This window comes from Chelonoidis abingdonii, chromosome 9, assembly GCF_003597395.2.
Source record: "Chelonoidis abingdonii isolate Lonesome George chromosome 9, CheloAbing_2.0, whole genome shotgun sequence".
Taxonomy (NCBI): domain Eukaryota; kingdom Metazoa; phylum Chordata; order Testudines; family Testudinidae; genus Chelonoidis; species Chelonoidis abingdonii.
The window spans coordinates 28,803,368-28,828,380 of record NC_133777.1 but is presented as its reverse complement, the minus strand read 5'-3'; the positions used below and the strand labels follow the sequence as shown (position 1 = coordinate 28,828,380).

General features: G+C 38.6%; 1 protein-coding gene across 8 annotated transcripts in view; it reads left to right on the top strand.

Annotated features, from left to right (window-relative positions):
• RBFOX1 (RNA binding fox-1 homolog 1) overlaps positions 1 to 25,013 on the top strand; it is a 2,554,959-nt gene that overhangs the window by 737,515 nt on the left and 1,792,431 nt on the right. The window lies entirely within an intron of this gene.

Sequence of the window (25,013 nt, the reverse complement as noted above, 5' to 3'; positions counted from 1 at the left end):
GACATTGGACTACTATACTCATTGTGGCAGGATTGGAGTCAAATGGAAAGTGCATAAATTCCTATCAACCTATATGTCAAATTAAAATCTGCACTCAAATTTAAAGTTTTATTATTATACTACCTAGATATATTACTAAGGGGATGCATTACTAAGTTCACAATTCACTGCTTCTAAATCTATATTGTTATATATAGAGGAATAGAAAGTCTAATCTGACTTTGAGAGAAGTGTGCAAATTTATGGTAAAATACTTTTTGAGCTTCAATTTTTGTGCTTCATGAATTCATGAAAATGTTCTTCCAATTACATCTACAACTCCTAGCTACAGAAATAGCATTTTCATCTTGAGATTTAAAAATTGATATTGTTCTATTTTAGAATCTAAAGCTACATTCTTAAGAACATTGACTTACTAAGGATTTCAGAGGGGTGTTTGTTTTTAAATTCCAGATAGAATACCAGTTATCCACCCAAGGACATGAAAGCCCCTGAAGTCCCATTCAATGAATCAGTACTTTTGATATTCTCTTTTATGTATACATTTAGGAATTAAGCTGAAAGAAATTGCACATTGATTTTGTTTATCAGATATGCAGTCTGAAGAGCTACATTGCAAGCAAATTCAACTCATTAAAGTTGCATGGATTTTATTGGATAAAATAATTACTGAACCCAGTTAGCCACCATATAACAATTAGGAGGTAGTTGTTGCTCTTCAGTAAAGGTGTTAAACAAAGTGCTTAATAAACATCTTTCAACGGTATTCTTACATTTAAAGTTTTACAGTGAATGGACTATAATTTGGATGTTTAAATACAGTGCACTCCCGTTTATATGAATCATCTGGGCGACATCTGAAAGCTTTAGATACCCGGTATATAGATAAAGGGAAATGGTATTTAGAGCTGCAATTTGACATGGGGGACACACCGTGGATTCAGATAACTAGGCTTTTTGAATAAAGGGAATTTGGATAACTGGAATTACACTGTAATTGATAACTTATAAAAAACAAGTCACTTATATGTTATAGCTGTATTTACATATATTTCTGTATTGCTGTGGAATCTGCCACTGTGCTTTTAATAATCAACTGATATTTTTATTCAGTGCACAGTTACTGACTCATTCAAATGTAGTGTCAATTGGAAGCTCACAGAGTGTTTCTGTATGAAACTGGTCTTAGACTCACAGTAGGGAATTTGTGATGTTCTCCAAAGCTAATGTTTAACTGCAACAAAATGTCTAGGTGACTCCAACTGCTGCAGTCAGATAAATTTTTAATATGAACCTTAGGTAAATTAAATTGCATTATTAAAGAGAATAGATAAGCTGTACTAGTTAACTTAAAGAACAAGGACAAAAGTTCACTTGCATTCTTTAAAAAGAATGATACAATCAAAATCGTTCTTATTTAGCTTTAAAGTACTATATTTGGGATAGATCCTGTTTGTCTTGCTTATCTGAATACTAATCTTTCAAGTGAGTAATGTGAGCAGAATTTGCCTGATTTTTGGTCATTAGTAAGGGGCTGCAGAGATAGATAGAAACCCTCACTCTGTTTTACATTAACGTCTCTGAATTTTTTTTCTTTTTAAAAAAATTGTCAATGTGCAGGCAGTATTTTCAGTTTTGGTCCTTGAGCAAATCGTCTATTTTGTTGTTGTTAATTTTGAAAATGTTCCCCATTATAATAATGACTCTTGATCTAGATTGTGTAAACTTCTATTATCATTACAGATTCCTGAGTTGCTCTTGTCAGTTTGCTTGGTTGGCGCTTTGATAACAGTTTCAAAACTTGTATCTTAAAAGGTTAGCACATATGGCAATTGCGTTAAATAAAAACCTTTATGAACAATTTTTATGTGCTTCAGTTCATGAATAAACTAACCACACAGGGTATACTTATTAGAGGAAAGTATAGCCACAATTTAGGAATCACTTAAGCCTCTATGTGCTAAAGTCCCATTGAAGACAAAGCAGCTTAAGTGCTTTTTTGAATCAGGGCAAAAATATTTCTTACGGTGAGTAGTCCTAGTGAATTCATTGGAACTACTCACAGATAATTACTACACCTAGTAATAGTGGTTACAAGATTGGGTCCATTACTTTTGAACTCCTTGCAATAGAGAATGTGAGTGAAATCCTGGCCGTGTTGAAGTCAATGGCAAATTTCACCTTTTGTATTTATATAATAGAATGTGTACTATGCATAATATATGAAATATTGTTGTAGACAGCTCGGTCCCAGGATATTAGAGAGACAAGGTGGGTGAATTTATTGGACCAATGTCCGTTGGAGAGTTGGGTAAGTTTCTCAAACCTGAAGAAGAGCTCTGTGTAAGATTGAAAGCTTGTCTCTCTCACCAACAGAAGTTGGTCTAATAAAAGATATTACTCCACCCACCTTCTCTCTTTCCTATGCATAATGTCTTACAAAATTGTGATATTTTATTGGTGCCAATTGGTTGAAGCACCTGGGTTTTATGTATGACAAATAGACACTTTGCTGGACAGTATAGGTTTGTTCAATTTTGATTTTGGATGCATATTAAGTTCACATTCTATTTTGCTTGTTAATGATGATTTGCTTTTTTGATTTAAATCTTGTAAGCCCTGAAAAATGCGGAGGAGCATAAAACAAGTATATCAGATTTTTTTGCCTTTTCACTAGGTTCATGCAATAATTAATTCAGTCTCCTTAATTCTTTGTTACTGTGCAATAGTGTTTTTTCTTGGGTCCATTGCCTATTCTTAAAAGCAGGAGCTTAAACCTGTGCAAAGTGCTTTCACATTATTTTGCTTTCTAAAGGCTTCATTTATATCAATGTTTATTGGCTGCTGTTCTTGAGCTGTGCATCCATGCAGACTTATGATTAGTTTAGTTCTATTTTTTGCCACTGGTTTATTTAGCTGTGTTCCTTTACTGAATTTTATAAGGATATGACACCCAGAAAAACCTAAAGGAAAAAGCTAACATGTTTTCATCTTGGTTTTATATTTAAGAATGAGGCAAACAATATTTTTTTTCAAAGTCTAGTTGCCACAGCCCAATTCCAGAGAAATGAATACGAGTAGAAGGAGCTGTCAAGTAATCCGAAAACCTTTCTTCCATATTCGAACCCAGAAGTGCAACAAATACTGACAAAGTCAACCATTCAGGCAGTGAAGTCTTCCATAAATAAATTCTAAATTTGCCCACACTGTCTTATAGTGTCCCACACTTGTAAATATTCAAATTACAAATAAAATCTTGTGGATATGTATTCTAATAAAAAGATTTTTACCACAAATGGCTAGGCATTCTTCCACAATAATGCACTTAATGGGGCATGTTAATGTCATTACAACACAAGCTTCGGGACAGACTAGAATGTAGCTATTTATTATCTAAATTGCAATAATATATAGCATTTTGCAATCAGATTTCCTCACAATTCATTACTACAATACAGTGTCGGGAATGAAATTTCTCAAATCTGTTCATTTTGGGTAGCAAATGCATTTTAAAAAAATGCTTCCTGTAAAATATTACATCCCAGTCCTGTTTCAGAGCTACTGAAGGTATTGTTGAACAAACTCACAGATGTTCATTCAAACAAAAAGTGTATGTGGACCACGCTAACCTTTTTTGAGAGGAATGAACATAATTTAAAAAATTAATATGAGTCCATAGTTACATAACCTGACCATGTGCCACTATATTGTACAATTTTTTAATGTATTATTCTTAAACTATAAAGTTAGACTGTCTTACTTACATGTTTACTTGGACTAAATTATTTTTTGAGAAGCCAACAGTGCCCTGTACTACTTTGAAATTAAGGGAGCCAGGTAGGATGCTTCTGGTGTAAGGGAATAGAATAAGGGAAGTAATAAGTCCATGGCAGAATCCCACTCCCTCCTCTCTTTCCCCGCTGTCATCACCATCACCTGTAACTAACCATTTACCCTTGGTTGTTGTTGCATCAGCCAGCTGGAGCCAACTATGCTGCTTTAAATGAGTCATGTGGAGGCATTCAGCCTCTATGGGTAAGTCTACATGGCAAACCTCTTTCCCCCCCCCGCCCCCGCAGCAGTGAATCTAGGAGCCCAGGCCTACAGACTTGGGCTCATGGGGCTCATGCTAAGGTGCTAGAAACAGCCATGTGACGCTTGGGCTTCGGCTCTGAAATCCACCCTCCTCACTGGGCTTCAGAGCCTCAACTCCAGTCCAAGCCTGAATGCATGGCTATTTTTAGTGCCGTAGCATGAGCCCCACAGGCCCGAGTCTGTAGATCTGGACTCTGACACTCTGCACTGTAGATCTGCACTCTGACACTCTATGTACAAAATTTCTGTTTTTTTGTTTGTTTGTTTGTTCATTTGCTTTTTGCCATGCAGACATGCCCTATGAGTGATCCAACACACACAGGTTTAGAAATCCCACCCCTATGTCCATTCCACAAGAGGGCAAACTTTCTTCCCTTGATGGAAAAAATAGAGGAAAACTCCTTTTGTTTTCTGTCCCTGATGCGTGGTTTTCTCATGTAGAGAGCTTTTGGCCTTTTCCACCGTGGCTTTGGACAAATTTTTGTACCTTTCCGAAATTCCTGTTAAAGGTAAATATTTAGGGCATACCTAAGTTGTTTCTCTGCCTGCATAGGTGAAGGTCACTAATATTTTTCCGCTTCTGTAGGTGACTGGGAACCAAAACTCATATGTTCTCTTCGTGGATCTGACACTGACTCAATACTGTATTTGGCTTTTGACAAGTTAGTTCACTGCTCACTGGCTATCTATCCAACAGTCTTACTTTCAGCTACGTCAGTGTGAGACTTAACTAATAGATGCACAGATGAAAGTCCAAAGTATTAGTGTTAGGGCTTTAGGGTAAAACAGATAAAACCCAGTAGCTAATTTCACTCTGAAATTCTTGTTGGTCTTTTTAAAGTATGTTATAAAAATACCACAAGTTCAGTTTTTCCAGGGTGAAAATGGTTTGAGGAAGAAGCTGTGGAGGCATGAGTTCACCTATGGGAGCACAGGACTTGCAAAATAGGCTGCATCTTTTTTTTATTCTATTTTATCATGAGAAACAATTTCTAAGCTCTAATATAAACAACTTCTTTTTGCTCTTAAAATGAACTATAATTTAGTTAAAAATAAAAATCCAGAAAACCATTTTTTATGATTTGGAGCAGAATATAAACAACTGCTTTGTTGTGTGAAATGCGAGGTTTTGGGGGACGAAGCCTGATCAGATATCAGAGAAAGTGGGTCTCACATGCTCCATTTACAGGGGTCGTTTCATCCTTGAAGTGATCCTTGAAGGTGAAAAGCACAGACTTTAGAACAGAGTTCAGAGTCTGCATCCAAGAGCAATAAAGAAGATATCGCATAAAGAATCATTTGTCAATGTTTCTTTTATTATTACTTGCTGTTACTACTTCCTTGGAATTCTAATGTCTATTGTGTTCTTGAAATAAACAGATTTGACTCAATATTTTCTGACATTTAATGGATAGCCAAGTTCTCTTCTGTTTCCTTTTGTGTAGTTCTTTTGGTTCATAAACCTGGTGGGATATGCAGTATGAATTTACCATGCAAATCTTGGATGTTGTGAATCGCCTGATTGATGTTTGTGGTAATATTTTTTCAATGACTTTTGGGGACCTGAAACAGCAGCTGTTTCTGTTTTTGTTCAGTCGATGCACATGCGTTTACCCATTGTCTGAGGTTGAAGACACTCCCTCTTATGCATATTACAAATACTTTAAATAGACTGGCTCCGTTTTGTTCCCCATGTGTTAAGTCTAATTGAGGAGAGAAAAACAACAGACTAAGAGGAGCATGTCCCAGTTTATTCTGAATTTTGGAACTTGCAGTGCTCTGTTAACTTTTTGGCTTTGTACCCAAAATTGATTTGTGTGGTGGATTCTTGACTTGTTCCCTATATTTAGCTATGTTGGTGTATCTCCATCTTTGTGCAAGTGTGTTCAATTCAGATGTACAGCAAGTTCTTCAAAAATGTGTGCTGCTAGCAACATGTTCAGAATGCACGACTTTCTGTTTATTAGAATGCCACAGTTGATGACCATTAGCAGCAGAACACAAACTCAGGATTATGATATCACTTGACTAGGCTAATTATTTACACTTGCACAAAATAAATGAGAATCCAGAAAATCTCTTTCTAGGTCTTTCACTGGACATATGAGTAAGGATTCTAGTCTCTTACCTCTGATGTGTTCAAATTATGCTACTTTCACCAAGGGAACATGGAAACTAGTGGTTTGATTTTATTCTAATCCCTAGCAGACATTAGCCAACAGTATACGTGTATCATAGAACTGGTTTATCTGTTTAAAGGGTTTGTCTCTGGCTCAGGGTGAAACAAATTTCCACATTATGCCATTTTGTTCATCCACTTGCAAGTCCTGCCTGCTTTTTCTGGAACTTTATAGCTGTTCTAGGCAAATCCTTTCGGGGGCGAGGGTGTCTGGGGATTTTTGGATTGTTTGCTCCATTTCCATTGCTGCTCTGCTCAGGCATGGATTATTCTCCTGTCTCGTACTGATGCCTCTGAATCATCATGCACCAGTCTCCTGCAGCTGTTTCTCCCAGATTTGTCCCATGTTGAATCCAACAGTGACATCTGAGGATATTCTGGTCTGTGGTTCTTTGCTTCAGTGACTTCTAAGTACATGAAGTAGAAAACTCTTTTAGTTTTTTTCAAAAATCTCCAAACACAAAGTTTGTGTTTTGCTTATGTGTTATTACTAGAGCCTTTAGAAATATAACACCAGTCTAAATCTGGTTAAGTGTAACTTTTCTTCCTTTAAAAATCCAAAGGGTCCTGTGAATTTTGTAGTTTTCTCTGAGTTCAAATAGATTGAGTTCTTAAGTTTACACCACTTTTCTTGTTTCGAGTCCTGGCTTTTCATTGCATTAACGCTAATCGTATGCCAATGTAACTCCATTGAAGTCACTGGAGTTACACTACAGTAGAGATGGAATGGCACTGCAGAAAAATCAAACATATGCTCTGAGGAGAACAGCATCACCTCTCCTTTCACAGTAACATTCTGGCAACTAGTGAAAAATTAACTGAAAGTTGTCCACATTCCTGTCTCTGTCGTTTGGTAAATTATATGATCAAGTTCCAGAGGTCTTGGGACCTACCTATGTCAGAGATTGCCTTGAGGAGATATCCCAAGTTTAGTATCATAAGGTATTATTACTTTCTAGCTCTATTATGCAAGTAATGCAAAGGAAGCCTTCTTTTACATTCATTCAGAAAAGACCGCTAAAATGTTGAGATAATATCCCCAGTTTGTTGCCATAACCTCAACTTAAAAAACAAAAATTACTAGAAAACCAAATCAGTTCAAAGAGAAGGAGGCTATTGAATTAGACCTTAATATTTCACATATTTTTGTGGCTCAAAATACAACAAAGCTCTGGCTGGACTTACGCAAGATCCTTGGTTATCAAGAAATGTCATTGTGAGCCCCCCTCCCACTCTCCTCCATTCCCCACTTTCCTACACTGAAAGAATAGGTCAGTCCTGGTGGGTAGCATGTTTCTGAAAAGGCCAACAAATGTATTACATTTTGGTCACCCTTTTGCTGCTGTGTTAAAAAATCCTCTGACAGAACTGACAGCTGCTTCATTTCTGCTTTTACTTAAATGTTTGTAAAGCACTGTATACATTTATGGTGCTCTGTAAATGTATTTGTGTTAATAATATGGTGGTGGCATATGCAAGGTTTCTTAAAACACTAATAAATGGTAGAGAGGCCATTCAGAGCACTTGTACTTGCTGATAGTATTTATTTGTATTACAGTAATGTTCTCATCATGCTCAGCACTGTACAGGCACATATTAAAATAGTCCATATTTCAAAGCTCTTACAATCTAAGTAAAGATAAACAAAAGCTGGAGAGTGGGGAAGAGGCAAAGTAACCTGCCCAAACTCACACAGCACAGCCAGAAATAGAACCCAGGTATTCTGAGCTTCAGACCTGTGTCCTTTCCACTAGACTGTGCCTGACTGTGCTTTTGACTGGGATGCGACTTTATAACTCAGAACACATCAATAAAAATGCAGATTGTATGTGTATGTATATATATATATATATTAAAAAAAACACATTTCTTTGAAAAAGTGAGACCAACTTTCAGTGTAATGGGAAGGTACAGTTTTGGCCTATACTTATTTAATCAATTTTCTTCATGCAGAAATTAGGGTCCTGGGCCCGTGGCAACTGAATGCTCCTCTCCGCCAGGGGAACAGTTGGGCACCAGTGTGCCCCAAAATCAGGAAAGTATTTTTTCCCTTATTTTTCTCTTTCTTTTTCTGTGACCACTCTGCCATGGGTTTTCTATTTATGTTACTCTGTTTCTATACTCTGAAGCCATGTCTTTGCTCAAAATACCATTGCTAATGACTGCAATTTGAATGCTGTCTGCAGTGTTGTAGCTGTATTGGTCACAGAAGATCAGAGAGACAAGATAGGTGAAGTAATATTTTTTATTGGACTAATGTCTGTTGGTGGAAGATACAAACAGATGGCTTTCCCAGACCTGTAGAAGAGCTCTGTGAAGCTCAAAAGCTTGTACATTTCATCAGAAGTTGGTCCTATAAAAGATATTACCTCACCTACCTTGTCTCAGTTTTGAATGTTCTCTTATGCAAAAACCTACTTTATCAATCTGCCCTTCTCCTCTACATTTTTCTTGTCTTTCTTTTATTCCCTCCCCCATCTTCTCTCCCTTTTGTCACTTTCCTTAGCTCATTGAAATACTGTTGCTCTTCAAAAAGAAAAAAAGCTCCTTGTATTTTGTTAGATGAATTCATAAACTTTTGGATAGTTTTATAAATAATAAAACAATAAACATATAATTTTTAAAATGGGAAGGCAGCATGGCTGGGGAATATGCTGACTCAGTACTTTTCCTTTCCAGCCTCTAATGATGGAGATCCTGTGAAGCTACAGTCAGAAACTAAAACTGCCCTTCCACTGTTAATGTATTGACCTTTTATTGCAAGGCAAATTTGTCCTCTCTTGCTTTTCTTGGTGGAAGAATGAGTAGTAGGGTAGGATTGGTTAGAGAGCTTTGTAACAGCTTCATTGAGATTTAGAAGAGTTTATGTTTCTGAGACTCTGGTGTTTTAATATTACTGTTATGGAAGATGTCACCGGTTGGCACTGTTACACATAGTCTTATAGATTCTTTTTCTTATTGTGAGTAAATTATTAGTCTTGGAAGAATTGCTGTCTTGTTGGTTTTCAGATGCAGTTCTTAGGGAAGCTATAGCAAATGGCAAGAAAATTTGTTCTCTGACTTAAGTATTCTCATAAGAGTCTACTCTTGAGGCAGAGTTGCTCCCTAGGGCAACTGGGCATTAGTTTTTGACTGGAAGATTATTGCGTGCATGTTGTTGCAGAACAAGTGTAAATAAAAACGTAGCATTAAGAACACCCTCTTTGTCAACTAATTTCTCTTCCAATGGGAAGCTGAACTGCAAGGCTCCAGCACTCGGCAGAGGGGACATATTATGAATATCTGCCTAGAACAGAAGTTGGGTATAGCTCTAAATAACTCCTATGTGTTTGAAGAAGAGTTAGGAATTAATTAGTACAGGTCAAATTCACAAGGGTATTTAGACATCTAGCGAAATTTACAAAAGTGCCTCTGCAGGCTATGCACCTAACTCACATGGACGTGCATGGGAGTTAGATGCCTAACTCATTTAACAGCCTTTGTAAATTCCACCAGGCTCTTGTCTTCATCTGTAGGTGTTTAAATACCCTTCTAAATCTCTTCCTAAACTGCTAATGACTATAAATGCAAGAACTGGACTTTCCAGCTGCAGCAAATAACATCACAAATGAGCTAATGGGGCATCTTCTAAACAAGGGCTGAAAATACATTCGAAGGAGCATATAGGAATTATATGCATAATTTATAACAGCATAATTTGGATGCCTAACTCCTTTAAACTGATTTTAAAATCCCTACCTTTGCAGACAAAGTCTCTGGTTCCTGTCCCAGCATTATCCATTCTGCATAGGGTTATGTTAGTTGGAGTTTGAATTCTGAGCGCTCCACAAATTTTAGTTGTTTAAAATGCACATTGCTTGCAAACATAGTTTCCCAACTCATGTGGGTTTTTTGAGGGCCTGAGTCTATAAACCCTTTCTCATGACAGTAGTCGTTGTGTGAATATGGGTGTACAAGATTAGGCCCCTTCAGTTGAGGGGAATATGTATTGAAAACTTACACAATTGTTTAGAGCTGTGCAACATTAGAGACAAAATCATGTTGTAGCTGCTACTGTAAAGTCTAATTTTAAAATATGAGAGCTGTAGTGAAATATGAGCCTGGAGAGCAACTCTTTCGATCTCAAGTAGTCAAAAGGTTGGCATGCATAATGCTATGAAAATAAATGAAGTCAAAACTGTAGGAAATAATTTATGGTTTGTGGATTGGTTTACTGATAGAAATACAGCACTAATAAAAGCTTATAACATAGAAAAACAAATAGTTTGACAATAAAATGGATGTAAATTATAAAGCTTTACCTTCATAAAAGAAAGTGTTAGAAATGTCAATCAGCCTATGCAACTGGATGTGTTCAGCTAACCAATAGTTTATTGATGTAAATTATTTAAAATGGAATTTTTACAAGGGATATAATTTGAAATCAACCATTTGTTTTATATAATATTCTTTACTTTCCTAAATAATAGCATTAGAATCGTGATCTATGGTTTACGTCCGGTCCTGCAAAGCTTTACCCACGTGGGTAATCTTTATTCATATGAGTAGCCCCAACGATCAAGGCCCTAATCCTGCAAAGTCCAATAGATGTTCCTCACTTTACTCATGTCAGTACTCACTTTAATCAAGTGCTTAAAGTTAAGTATGTGCACAAGTGCAGAAATGGAGCCTTAGCCTTTCTGAGTTTAGGATCTTAGTTACATCACAATCTGGTAGTAGTTAGGGTCTTAGATGGTCTAAATTACTGTAGTAGTTGAGTGTCTAATTATAATAGCCTACAACTAGAACTGCCGTAACTTTCACACCAACAGCTTTGTAGCTTTCATGAGAAAATAGATCACTTACCAGTGGCAGTTATCCAAATTTGTCTCAGTTAAAGGCTATTGGAAGCATTCTACCCTAATAGAATCTGTTATTTGGTCTTGAAAAACAAACCTCTTATTATTTGCTTTAATACTATGGTAAAGTTTGGGTCTCTTTAGATTTTACAGGACTCGCTCCCCCTTTGTGACTCCCTAAAGTTCCGCTTTTTGCTTTTTTCCTATTCCTCTTCCTGTTTGTCCTTCTGACTCTTCAATATTGTTCTGCCTTGCTGGCAACACACACATTTGGACTGCTAAAAATCCCTGTACCTATGTTCAGGTGTCTAATCACAGAACACAGGCTATGATGGCAGTTTCGATTGTTCGTTTAACCAGACTTCATGAAACATTCTATCCACGAGGAATTGTCCTTATCCAGTTCTGTAGAATTGGTCTGAAAAACGTCTCAGTACTGCTTAGACCTGATATGCTCCAAAAATTCTGAAGTTAAACTTTCTTACAAAATATTGAGATCAATAACATTTTCTTTCTTTGATTATCATCTTATCAGCGATCCCTCGGGGTTGAGGATGATCTCTTTCACAGGTTATATTTTTTATGGGTCCTTCGGTGGCTGAGAAGTCTGATCCTTGAGCCACAGGCTCACTGGCAGACATTGCAGGTGGTATTGGAAGACGGGGTTGTGCTGCGATTTCTGTGTGACAGTCATCTTTCTTTCTTTTTTGGCTTTTTTCTGCAACCAGGGCAAGGCGATTTTCCTCAAAAGTCCACTTTTGTTATTGATTTATCCTTGTGAGTAACTCCCATTTATCTGCTTGCAGGGCTAAAGATTTACCAGTATGTTAGGCATCTGAAGTGAGGACTGGACTTGAGGGACCATACAAGCTTGTGAGAATGGATACCATTAATAAGTGGGCATGGAGTTTCAGTGCTGTAAAGCGCCAGTGTAGACAATGCACCAGCACTGGGAGCCATGCTCCAAGCATTGATAGCTACTCCTCTCGTGGAGTGTAGACTAACCCTAAGAATTTTCAGAACTTCTATTCAATCATTTTCTAGTGTTGGCTTAAGTCTGGGAAGTCACTGGGAATTTTACCACTGAGTCCAGTGGACACAGATTTAGGCCAACTCATAGCACTTTTGAAAGTCCCACTGTAGAAAGCTATACAAGGACAACATCAAACTTCAGGAGACGGATGAATAGCTAGGCAACTGTATGGGCCGGCCATTTGTCAGGGCTGGTCTACACTAGGGGAGGGGATCGATCTAAGATACGCAACTTCAGCTACGTGAATAACGTAGCTGAAGTCGAAGTATCTTAGATCGAGTTACCTACCATCCTCCCTGGGCGGGATCAACATCCGCTGCTCCCCCTGTCGATTCCACTACCGCCGTTTGCGTTGGAGTTCCAGAGTTGACAGGAGTGTGTTCGGGGATCGATATATCGCGTCTAGATGAGACGCAATATATCGATCCCCGAGAAATTGATTGCTACCTGCCAATACGGCTGGTAGTGAAGATGTACCCACAGATTGCTAGGGAAGCACTGTGCTGAGGAGGAGAGCGAGTTTCACCACAAGTATTTAACGCAGGCCACCAGGAACAGAATCTCGAGGGAGAACCTTTTTCATTACCATGAACAAACCTTCATACAAGTTATTTGTGCTCCATCACTAGTGCCAGGAAGGAGATTTATAACAGTTTAACAGTTTGTGCAAACAAACAGTGGCCAGGATTGGGGGATCATAATACAGAGAGATTTTAGAGGTTCCTCACAAATAGTTCAGATTTGTGATTTCAGAAAAGCATTGTAATGATAAATACTGATTGTGATAAATTGGGAAAATGTCTGTATTATTTCTTATTAATATTATGTATGACCCTGGTTCCCCATTTAGTTGGGTATTGAATGCATTTAGTCCGATCAAACAAGGCTGTGAAAGTTGGATTGTTAAGGAACCAGCCAGGGGAAGGATAAAACAATGGCCCAGGTAAAGAACATCTGTTCAGACACAATAGCCAAGTTTATCACCATGAAGAGGAATCCTCAGCCTCAAGTACGGTGACAGGGCTGTTTGGCCAAGGCTGAGAAGAGAGAGAACAAAAGGCCCTGATCTGCTTAAAGGTGCCTCTGGCAGAGAGGGATGGGGGAAGTGGTCAGCTCAGTAGGAAGCTGATGGGGAGACACAGAGATAGCATGTTGGAAGCTGACCCAGAGTCCAACAGAGTCAGAGTGTGACTGGGTGCCTTCACAGAAAATCACACACTGAGCACATCACATTCAGGGCAAACTGTAAGAAATAGGGCAGACAACCCCAAAATTGGTGGTTTATTCTATAATTAGAGTCACCAAGCCAACTGGTTAACCAGAAGCTAAACACATTCCCCTTTAGGCATTCCAGCCCTTGCTCCCATCCAGACAACTAAGTCTAATATAGTGAGAAGTTATTGAAAATCCATTTCACCATATGTGAGGTGATTCAGTGGGGTGGCCCGGAGAAAGAGAAAAGGTTGCTTTAGTTCACCTGGGTCAGCATCTCCTGAATTTTACTTTAACTTAAAATTAATCAAAAAACTGAAAGCAAAACTGTTAAAGTTAAACCAGTGCAAACTGCTCAGTGTAGCCTGTCTTCGCACAACCCCCAAAATATCTCACTGGAGCCTGTAGAAGAAGTAGGTTTGATTGAACCTCCACCCAGGTGCATATGGTAGGTTCATATATGTTGATTGACCTGGGTCTTGGGTACTCCCTACTGAAACTTGTAAGTAGAAGAGGTTTTGTGGTTCAGGTTTTGTAATTATAATTCAAATTGGATGATAATGCCAGTTATACAAAGTGGTTTGTTTCATAGAGAGGTAGGCTTAAATATGAATGTGCATGAATGTGTCAAAAATTTGTGACATTAAGGTCTGAGGATTTGGTTTGGACCCATCTCTAGTTTTATAGTGTAAATTCTGTCTCTAGATGTGCTCTTAAACGTGTGGCTCTTTGTCCTTTCAAAAAAATTGATAACTCTCTTAACAACTGAGCATCAGTGAAAAGTAAGGAACTCCTTGGAGTAATTTTGTTAAAATACAGAAATGCACATTTCCCATAACTGGTTTTACCAGGAAATTTGCATTTGATAATAGGGTGATATTATGAATGTACCTAGATGCAGGATGTTCACACTGGGTATCAGGAAAAACTTCTGACAATGAGGCCTATAAATTTTGATACATCCCCAGCAGAAATGGAGGAAGCTCCATTCCTTGATACATTTAAAATTTAACTGAACAAAGTACTTTTTCACATACATTATAAGGAGCAAATTTGTATTGTCAGGAGGGTAGCCTAGATGACCAAGAAAGTCATTTCTACCAATAATGTCTTTGATTCTGTGGTTCAGAAGAAATTGTTTCCTATTCACTGAAAATAAAAGATTGATAGATTTGATATAAATGTGTCATTGGTGTAACTCAGTCCTGCAAACATAATGGATATTCACTCTAGATAGTCTGTTTTAATTTACCTTTGAATGTATTTGTATGTGATAGATTCAAGCGTATTTCCATTTTGGTTTTGTATTTAAACTCAAAGATTCATCACAGATATTATTAAGTTATCACCAGCAAGGGACTCTGATGATTCATATTTATGTGAGATTTTTATATTTGATTTATCTTTATTGTATTGCCATTAAGGTTTATATAAAATTTCCAGAGAAATAGGTGGGTATAGAATATAGATACATTTGGTTTAATCAGTCTGCTGCCTTAAATTATTCAGTTCTCTACAAGAAATTAGAATCTTCCATGAATATCGGTCTTAGATATCTCTGATTTACATGGAGACTGCTGGAATGGATTACTCTTACACTGTGGTACTTCACAGAAAATCAGAGTGATCTGCATTACTATGCATCATCTAATGAAATGACATTTAATATGCTACTGTGCCGTTTCCAATTGTATTATTAGCATTTCTTTCACAGTTATTAATATCATTATATACTAAGGCCTTGCCTTTGTACAAAAGTTGTATCGCTCTAACTGTACCAATATAATTAAACTAGTACCACCTTCTAATGTGGACTCGGTTATACCTGTAAAAAGGTGCTTTATATGTGTATAGCTTATTATCCAAATAAGATACACTGCTATAAGGTACCTTTATAAATGTGTGTACACTAGGGGTTGTGTAATGCCAACAGACCCCGGTCGTCGGCAGGCGGGATCAAACCTGGGGCCTCTGGAGCTTAGTGCATCAGCCTCTACTGCATGAACTAAAAGCCATATGGCTGTTAGCTAAGGCTGTAGAGCAGACTCATTCTTCTCTCTAAGTGGTCTTGGTGCCACTAGATGGGACAGAACACCACACCCAGAAGGTGTGTGGGTTACAGTTGCACTGGTATACCTATACTGGTAAAAAAACAACAATAACAAAAATACCCCTAACTGGAATAGTTACACCAATACAAAACGTTGAGTAGATCAGGACTAAGGATTTCTTCCTTTCTATGTCTATATTGGAGGGAGATTTTTCAAAAACCCAAGGTTTAAGCAGAACAAGTCCCAACAGAAATCCACAGGATTTGTGCTCCTAACTCCCAAAATAGGTTTTGAAGATGTTCTCCCACGACTTCTTCCCTAAAATTTTCCACCCTTTCTTCTACCAGTTCAGATCCATTGATGTTAGAATCGTGAAAGTACCAGTGTAGGCAGGGCTGTAGGAAACCATCAGCACAGTAATCATTATCTCATCTAACCATGCTAAATTCAGACCTAAACAATGAGGTGGTTAAAAGCCAGAGGCCACCAATTCTTATCTGCACAAACATTCCCACTCTTGCTATTGTCAGTGGAATTAACCAATGCTGCAAAGATGGCTAATTTTAAGAAAAATATCCTAGTGAGGACAAGCCTTTTGTGTACCATATATGACGCTGCAGAAGCTCTGTTCTGTCAGTTGGTTTCAGTGCCTGGAAGTAGTGATGAAAACATTGATGGCATGTGTTACAAGATGTTTAGCCTGACAGTGTATACGCTGAGAAGAAGAAAAATTATTTTACCAATAGGCATTTATTCTAACCAGGCATTTTACATAAAGATGAGTAATATTTCTTGTTAAAATTAGCAGAATAACTAGCTGTGTGCATCCCTTACCCCGCACTTTCACACTTATGGCGGCTTGCAAGGTTGTTTACTTTGTGATTGGGGAGATAGACTCATAGACTTTAAGGTCTGAAGAGACCATTATGATCATCTAGTCTGACCTCTTGCACAATGCAGGCCATACAATCTCACCCACCACTTCTGTAACAAACCCCTAACCTATGTCTGAGTTATTGAAGTCCTCAAATTGTGGTTTGAAGACCTCAGGCTGCAGAGGATCCTCCCGCAAGTTACCCATGCCCCATGCTGCAGAGGAAGGCGAAAAATCTCCAGAGCCTCTGCCAATCTGCCTTTGAGGAAAATTCCTTCCCGATCCCAAATATGGTGATCAGTTAAACCCTGAGCATGTGGGGCAAGACTCACCAGCCAGCACCCAGGAAAGAATTCTCTGTAGTAACTCAGATCCCATCCATCTAACATCCCATCCCAAACCACTGGGCATACTTACCTGCTGATAATTTGGCAATTTATCTTTTGATTAATTGCCAAATTAGGCTATCCCATCATACCATCCCTCCATAATCCAGTTTGTACCCATTTGTCCTTGTGTCTACATTAGTACTAAGCTTAATCCCCTTGGAAGGCTGTTCCAGAACTTCACTCCTCTAATGGTTAGAAACCTTCGTCTAATTTCAAGTCTAAACTTCCTAGTGTCCAGTTTATATTAGTATGATAGTTCCTCTGGGCGTACCACTTAAAGCTGTGACCTAATCATCAGCCCTCACTTACCACATCTGGAAGGGAATTGGTTGGGAAGCCTCCAAAGAAAAACTCTAATGTAAGTGCTGTAGGAGACAGTGTTGGTGACTCATTAAGGGGCACTTATTCCTTCCAAGTCAGCTCAGCATGATGTCAGGGGGCATTCAGCTCTTGGAGGTACTATCTTTTGGATCAGATTACCTAATTGCCCCCTTACATTTCATTAGATGCTGTATTGATCTTTGTAATTAACAACATTTCAACACATTATTCATATTAATTTCTAAGTCTTATTCCTACTTACCTTAACTGTGCATCCACAATGCTATGAGGAAGGCAAAAATTAATTAAATAAATAAAATAAATTAAATAAAAACCCTCCACACCTCTGCTAATGTGATCCAAATGGGAAAAATTCCTTCCTGACCCCCAAAACAGGCAGTAAGTCAGACCCACAGCATCCTTAAAAATATAGTCCCTGTACCACAAGTACAGGGGGTGGAATAGTTAAAAGGCTCCAAAGACCAGCCAAGGGTTTAAAATTAATGAGCAGAGAGTGAGGAGCCAGTCAGTTCTCTTCTCCAGCTGGCTGGCCAGTGGGAAGTAAAGATCCTCTAAAGGAGATGAGCCCCATCCATGCATTCACAGGCCTGCACTCCCCATTCCTTCTGGGACTGTCTACTTCACAGCACTCTAGTCACATCTCCCACTCCTCAAGATGAGTCAGTGACAAATCAGTGGTGGGTGAAGTAGTTCCTATGTGTACATATACGTAAATGTCTTAAGGATTCTTCAGGATGAAAATTGCTATGCAAACTAGTATCACAATAATAAAAATAAAAAAAAAGCAGAAATATTACAATATATTTTAGGCAACTGAACTATTAGCTGGCCAGATAGCATAACACAGTAGCCCACTAAGGACAATGCTTCAAAAAGTCATCCATGGTAGCTGAACTCTCTGTTTTGAGAGAGCTTGGGAAAAAACAAACACAAAAAGAAAAACAAACCAATAACGACAGAACACCCACCGAACTAACCAACCACAACAACAATCGATCAATAAAACAAACACCAACCAACCACTCCCCTCAAGATATTCTCTTTTATTTCATTTTCAATAGAAAGCTCACCTAAACTCACGAAACTAAGAACCATTTAAAGGTGCTAGCTGTTACTTTGAAACCTGGTTACACGCTTAATTTTCTTGACTTGGGGCCACACCTACGTGTGTTTTTACTTGTGAGGATGTTACACTCTAATGCACCCCACAACAACAATCCCAAAACAAGGAAATTGAAGCAAGATGTGTGTGTAAGTGATAAATCAAAATATGTAATAATCATGAACCAGTTAAGTGAGCGACAGTCTGAACAAAATATAACAACAGTCCAAATAGCAGGTATGTAGCACTAGGCCATGAGTAACTGCAAACATCCAAAGCTATGCACTTTGACAGACCCAGACCAGTAGGGTCCAGGAGTCTGGTAGAGGGCAAATATACTGGTCACTGGATGAGTAGTTTTCTGTTCCCTAAGTGACCAGAGCAAGGGCTGCACTAGAGTAATCAGGAACTTGCTAGAACCAATTAAGGCAGACGGGCTGATTAGATCATCTGCAGCTAATCAAGGCAGGCTAATCAGGGCACCTGGGTTTAAAAAGGAGCTCACTCCAGTCAGGCGGCGAGGAGCCAGAAAAGAGGAAGTGCGTGTGAGGAGCTGGGAGCAAGAGGTGCAAGGAGCTGAGAGTGAGAGGGTGTGCTGCTGGAGGACTAAGGAGTACAAGCATTATCAGACACCAGGAGGAAGGTCCTGTGGTGAGGAAAAAGAAGGCTTTTGGAGGAGGCCATGGGGAAGTAGCCCAGGGAAGTGTAGCTGTCATGCAGCTGTTACAGGAGGCACTATAGACAGCTGCAATCACAGGGCCCTGGCTGGAACCCAGAGTAGAGGGCGGGCCTGGGTTCCCCCAAACCTCCCAACTCCTGATCAGACACGGAGAAGTTGACCTAGACTGTGGGAAAGATCACTGAGGTGAGCAAATCTGCCAATAAGCGCAGAACCCACCAAGGTAGAGGAAGAACTTTGTCACAGCACGTACACACAGGAAAAGGAACTGAAACACTGAGTTCAGGGAGCAAAGACCAAAAAACAAAAAGGGAGCAGGAAGGCCACACACACGTACACACACATGTACTGTCTAATAAGAAACAAATACATGTGCACACACATACAAATACATCCAAATCTGTTTTGTTGGCAGAGCTTAGATGGCAGGCTTCACACAAACTAATACCATATGCACTTCCTAATTCTACAACCTGTGTTGGCATCCTCAATTAGAGTTGCATCAAAGGGTCAATATAGTAGTGGAGGTCATGTTAAAGACTGTGAAATCTCTGGTTTATTTCATGAAACTACTCCAGAAAAAAATATGTTGTTTGTGAAATTTTGTAAAATGAAAACAGGTCTAAAGTAACAGCTAGTACCTTTAATTGGTTCTTAGGCTCATGAGTTTAGGTGAGCTTTCTATTGAAAATGAAATAAAATGAATTAAGCTAAAAAGAGAGTATCATTAGTAGACTGGTTGGTGTTTTTTGTGGTTGGTTGGGTTGGTCTGTTGTAGGGGATTTTTTTAGTTATGTATTTGTTTTTACCGAATCTCTCTCAAAACAAAAACAACATAAAATATGCTTGTGTACCATATTGTCTTCAGTTTTTGTTTTTAAGTAACAAAATATAACTGTTTCCTAGGGCTGATTTTGAACCTTGGATTTTCAGGCAAAAGGTAAGCATTTATTTATATGTGAGTTGCAATCATAAGAATTTATTACAGGACCTCAGGGAAATGTTGTAACATCTATTAAAAAAAAAGTTACCATTAATTTTGTGGAATTAGAACATCGATTTAATTTGGCCTCCTTTAATTGATGTTAGGTAGCTTGGGAACTGATGTCCTCACTTTGTTAATACACTTAATCACTTCTTACTGCAAAACCTTGAACATTATTTTTCCAATCCTGGCTGACAGTTCTAGGGTTAAAGCTCAGAGCTAATAAATTCACACTGACTAGATACTGCACTACCTAATGTCATTCTTCAAAAATATTTATACTGCAAAGCAAGTTTGAATAATTTTAATTAGATAATCCCACTAAGGGTTCCTTCTCTAAATAAATTTTATTTGCTCATGTTAGCACAGTAATTCAGTTTGATAGTGTTTTTTTTCGTAGGGTAATATTCATCAATGTATAAACTTGTCAGTGAGCATCTTGTAGAACATTGTTAAATATATTGTCAGGGATATAGGATTAAGCCACACTTTGGTTCATATTTCTGTAGGCAGCAGTAAGAGACTTTGGCAGCACCTAAACAAGGCACACTGTCAGGTTAAAAGTCATACAGTTTTCAAAAGTAAATGTGATAATTTCCTATGTTGTTAATAGCACCTTAGCTATTTAAAATAGAAAGAATTGATTTAAAAAAAATTAATCTGCTTTTCAGCATTTTTGCTGTTTCTTCAACTTTTCACACTTTTCTTGGAGAATAACAATAGATTTGGGATAACATTTTCAATAGTGCCTTATAGATTCATAGATTCATAGACTCTAGGACTGGAAGGGACCTCAAGAGGTCATCGAGTCCAGTCCCCTGCCCTCATGGCAGGACCCAATACTGTCTAGACCATCCCTGATAGACATTTATCTAACCTACTCTTAAATATCTCCAGAGATGGAGATTCCACAACCTCCCTAGGCAATTTATTCCAGAGATAGTAGATTATTCAATGATGCATAGGGACTACCCGCTCATTAAACCCTCCTCTATATGTACAAAAATTAAAGAACGAAAGAAAAAACTCAAGAAAATATCGAATAGATTATTGTGGTTCTCCGTGCTATGATATAATGGACTAAATAGAATTCTTCAAAATAGCGTCCACCTCTAGATGGGGAGCTTGATGCTGTCAATGCACAATAGGAAATGGGCTAGGGGTGTTGGGTCTTGTAAGCGGTTTTGTTTAAATTTCATATCCATTATCACGTTGTTTTCACGCTTTGAGTGTCCCATCGATCTTTATTAAAGGTTCTAATTTCTCACCCTTGAGGAGTAACTTTTACAATCAATTCTTCTCTTAGGGAATATCCTTATCTGGTAGCCTGCCCAGACATAAAAAACAATCTAAGTTGTTCTATAGGACCTAGCTGTAGTCGGAATTTTTACCAGAACTTCGAACCTCTGTTTTTTTTATTATTTTATTTCTTAAAACCTCGCCTCTTCCATAAGCAATTCACTATGTTAGACATCCTTCAGATTCTCAGTGAAAGACGTTGAACAAGGAAGTCATTAAGAGCGTTCTTGCCGTTAAGTTTCCGCGTTACTGTTTCTCCCTCCTCACTGAGCAGGGCTACCTGTCATTGTCTTCCTTTTCTTGCTTCTAATGTATTGATAAAAAGTCTTCTGTTTTCTCTTTATTCCATAGCTCGTTTGAGCCTCATTTTGTGCCTTTGCCTTTCTAATTCTTGCCCCTGCCATTTCATGTGTTATTTGGCTATTATTCATCCTTTTGTAATTGACCTTAGTTTCGTTTTTATATTGACTCCTTTTATTTTGTAGATTCATGCAGATCTCGTGCGTTAAGCCAAGGTTGGTCTTTTGCATTCATTTTCTGTCTTTCCTACCCATCGAATAGTTGCTTTGGGCCTTATAGGTGTCCCTCTTTAGAGAATACTGACCAACTCTTCCGTCGTTGTGTTTTTTCTTCCCCTCAGTTTTGATTCCATGGACCTTTACCTATCAGCTCTCAGAGCTTCCCCAAACATCCTGACCTTCCTGAAATTCCATGGTCTCTACTTTTGCCTTATGTAACTTTCGCTTCTGCCCCTTCATTGAGAATTGCAACTCTATGAATTTTCTGATCACTTTCACCAAGCTTCTTCTACTTTCAAAATTCTCAACGAGTTCCTCCCTATTTGTAAACATCATGAGTTAAGAAGCTCCCCAGTAGCTTTTTCAACGTTCTGGAAATAAAAATAGTTGTTGCATGCAGTGCGGAAGTTATTGGATAGTCTAGTGCCGTAGGTGTTAAGTGTTCCACATACATATATCTGGATTAACTTGAAGTCCCCCATCACACTAAAATCTGTTGGGCGTTTGGATGATTTTGTTAGAGTTGTTTAAAAAAAGCCTCATCAACCTCGTATCCACCTTGTTAGGTGGCCTCATAGTAGACTGCTAGACGACATCACCCTTGTTTTTTTACCCTTCTAACCAGAGACTCTCAACACTTTCCGTCTCCTATGTCCATTCCACCCTCAGTCTCAAGTGTGCACATTTTTATATATAAAGGCAACACCTCCTCCCTTTTCCCCTGTCTATTCCTTCCTGAGCAACTTATACCCATGCCACTACCAACATTCCAATCATGTGTATTATCCACCACAGTTCTCCAGTGAATGCCACACAATGTCAATAGTTTGTAATTATTTATTTAGCATTTCCAGTTCTTTTCCTGCTTATTATCCATACTTCTCGCTTTGTATATAGGCATCTAGATATGGTTGAATCTTGCCTCCCAGTTTTGCCTGCCTCCTTTCTTCTCTACATTATACCCACGACTCCTCTTTGTTTTCTGACCCATCACCCAGGTCTTCCATGTTTCCCTTACTTACTGTAGGGTTTTGTCACTGGTGCCCGTCGAACCTATGAGAGATTAAAGCCATCCTCACTAGGTAGCCAGTCTGTTTGTGCAAATTAAGGTCTTCCCCCTTCCTTTGAAAGTTTCTTTGTAACGCTCCATTCTGTCCATTAGCGGAGTCCTCCTCAATAGCATCCAGTGGTCATTTGCGAGGAAGCCCAAGCTTCTGGCGACACCATCTTTCGCAGCAGGATTCACGGTCCATGATGCATCTTGTCTCTGCCTAGTGGTCTCCTAACTTTCATCACAGGAAGAATCAAAAGTATATACCCCTGTGCTCCAAAACTCCTTCCCCGTTGCTCCAGAGCCCTGTAGTCACCTCTTGATTCGCTTTCAGCTCACACCTCGCAGCATCCAGTCGTGCCCACATGGTATGAGTAGCATGGGGTAGTACGTTCCAGGAAGGCGGTATAATCCTTCGACAATGCCTCTTTAAGACATATTCAGAATTCGGCCCCAAGCGTCGCAAGGCATTCAAAACAGATACCTCCGAGATAAATGCTCAGGGCGACGTGCAATGAGCGCCTCGTCCCACTCAGCAGAAGGGTCTCCGACCACCACCTGCCCTACGATTCTCCGCTCTATCCTTTTTTTTTCCCAGCTCCTATAGCAAGGCTTCTCTAGTGCAGAGAATCTTACCTCCCAGGCCTTAGGTATAAGGCTTCTCCTCCTTTACTGTAGGGCTGTTTCCTTCTTCCCTGTATCAAGAAGAGCATACGGTTACCTGCATTACCCGATTTGAGGGGAGGTTCGCAGCAGAGTGGAGGCTACTGCCGCGTTCAGAATAACCAGGCTGCCAGTGTCCATCCTGATCCATCTTCCCTCTACCACTGGTGCATCAGCAGGTCCTGGTGAATGGGGCTCGTGCCTGCAGCTCGTCTACCAACATAGCATTCTGTCAGGAATTATTGGTGGTCGTGGATACAGATGCTCCCTCAACCTAACACCTCCTCCTGTGAGCTCTACCACACCTGCTAGCCAGCTAGAGATTTCCACCATAGGCACCTTTCACATTGGATTGCTCCCGCTACAACCTGTTGTTTGCATCTCAATTAGAGTCATCAAAGGTCAATATAGCTAGTGGAAGTCATGTTAAAGACTTGAAAACTCTGGTTATTTCATGAAACTACTCCAGAAAAAATATTGTTTGTGAAATTTTGTAAAATGAAAACAGGCTAAAGTAACAGCTAATACTTTAATTGGTTCTAGGCATGATTAGGTGGCTTTCTATTGGAAAATGAATAAAATGAATTAACGAAAAAGCGAGTATCATTAGTAGATGGTGGTTTTTTTGTGGTTGGTGGTTGTTGTTGTAGGGATTTAGTATATTTGTTTTACGATCTCTCTCAAAACAAAAACACTAAAATATGCTGGGTGACCATATTTCTTCAGTTTGTTTTTAGTAACAAATATAACTGATACTAGGGTTTGATTTTGAACCTTGGATTTTCAGGCAAAAGGAAGATTTATTATTGAGTTGCAATCAATAAGAATTTATTACAGGCCTCAGGGAAATGTTTAACATCTATTAAAAAAAAGTTACCATATTTTGTGATTATGAACATCCGATTTAATTGGCTCCTTTAATTTGATGTTAGGGGATGCTTGGGAAACTGATGTCCCTACTTTGTTAATACACTAATCACTTCGTGTACTGCAAACCTTGACATTTATTTTTCCAATCCTGGCTAATTCTGGTTAAAGCTCAGACAATAATTCACACTGACTAGATAATGCACTACCTAATGTCATCTTCAAAAATTATACTGCAAAGCAAGTTTGAAATTTTAATTAGATAATCCCACTAAGGGTTCCTCGCTAAAATAAATTTTTCTCTTAGCAGTATCAGTTTGATAGTGTGTTTTTCGTAGGGTAAATTCATCCTGTATAAACTTGTCAGTGAGCATCTTGCTAAAACATTGTAAATATGTCAGGATATAGGATTAAGCCACACTTTGGTTCATATTTCTGTAGCAGCAGTAAGAGACTTTGCAGCACCTAAACAAGGCACACTGTCAGGTTAAATCATACAGTTTTCAAAAGAAATGGATAATCCTATTGTTAAAGCACCTTAGCTATTAAAATAGAAAGAATGATTTAAAAAATAATCGCTTTTTCAGCATTTTGCTGTTTCTTAACTTCACACTTTTTCTTGGAGATAACAATAGATTTGATAACATTTTCAATAGTCCTTTATTCATAGGATTCATAAGACTCTAGGACTGGAAGGGACCTCAAGAGTCATCGAGTCCCCCTGCCCTCATGCAGACCCAATCTGTTCTAGAACATCCCTGATTAACTTTATCTAACTACTCTTAAAATATCTCCAGAGATGCGGATTCCACAACCTCCCTAGGCAATTATTCCAG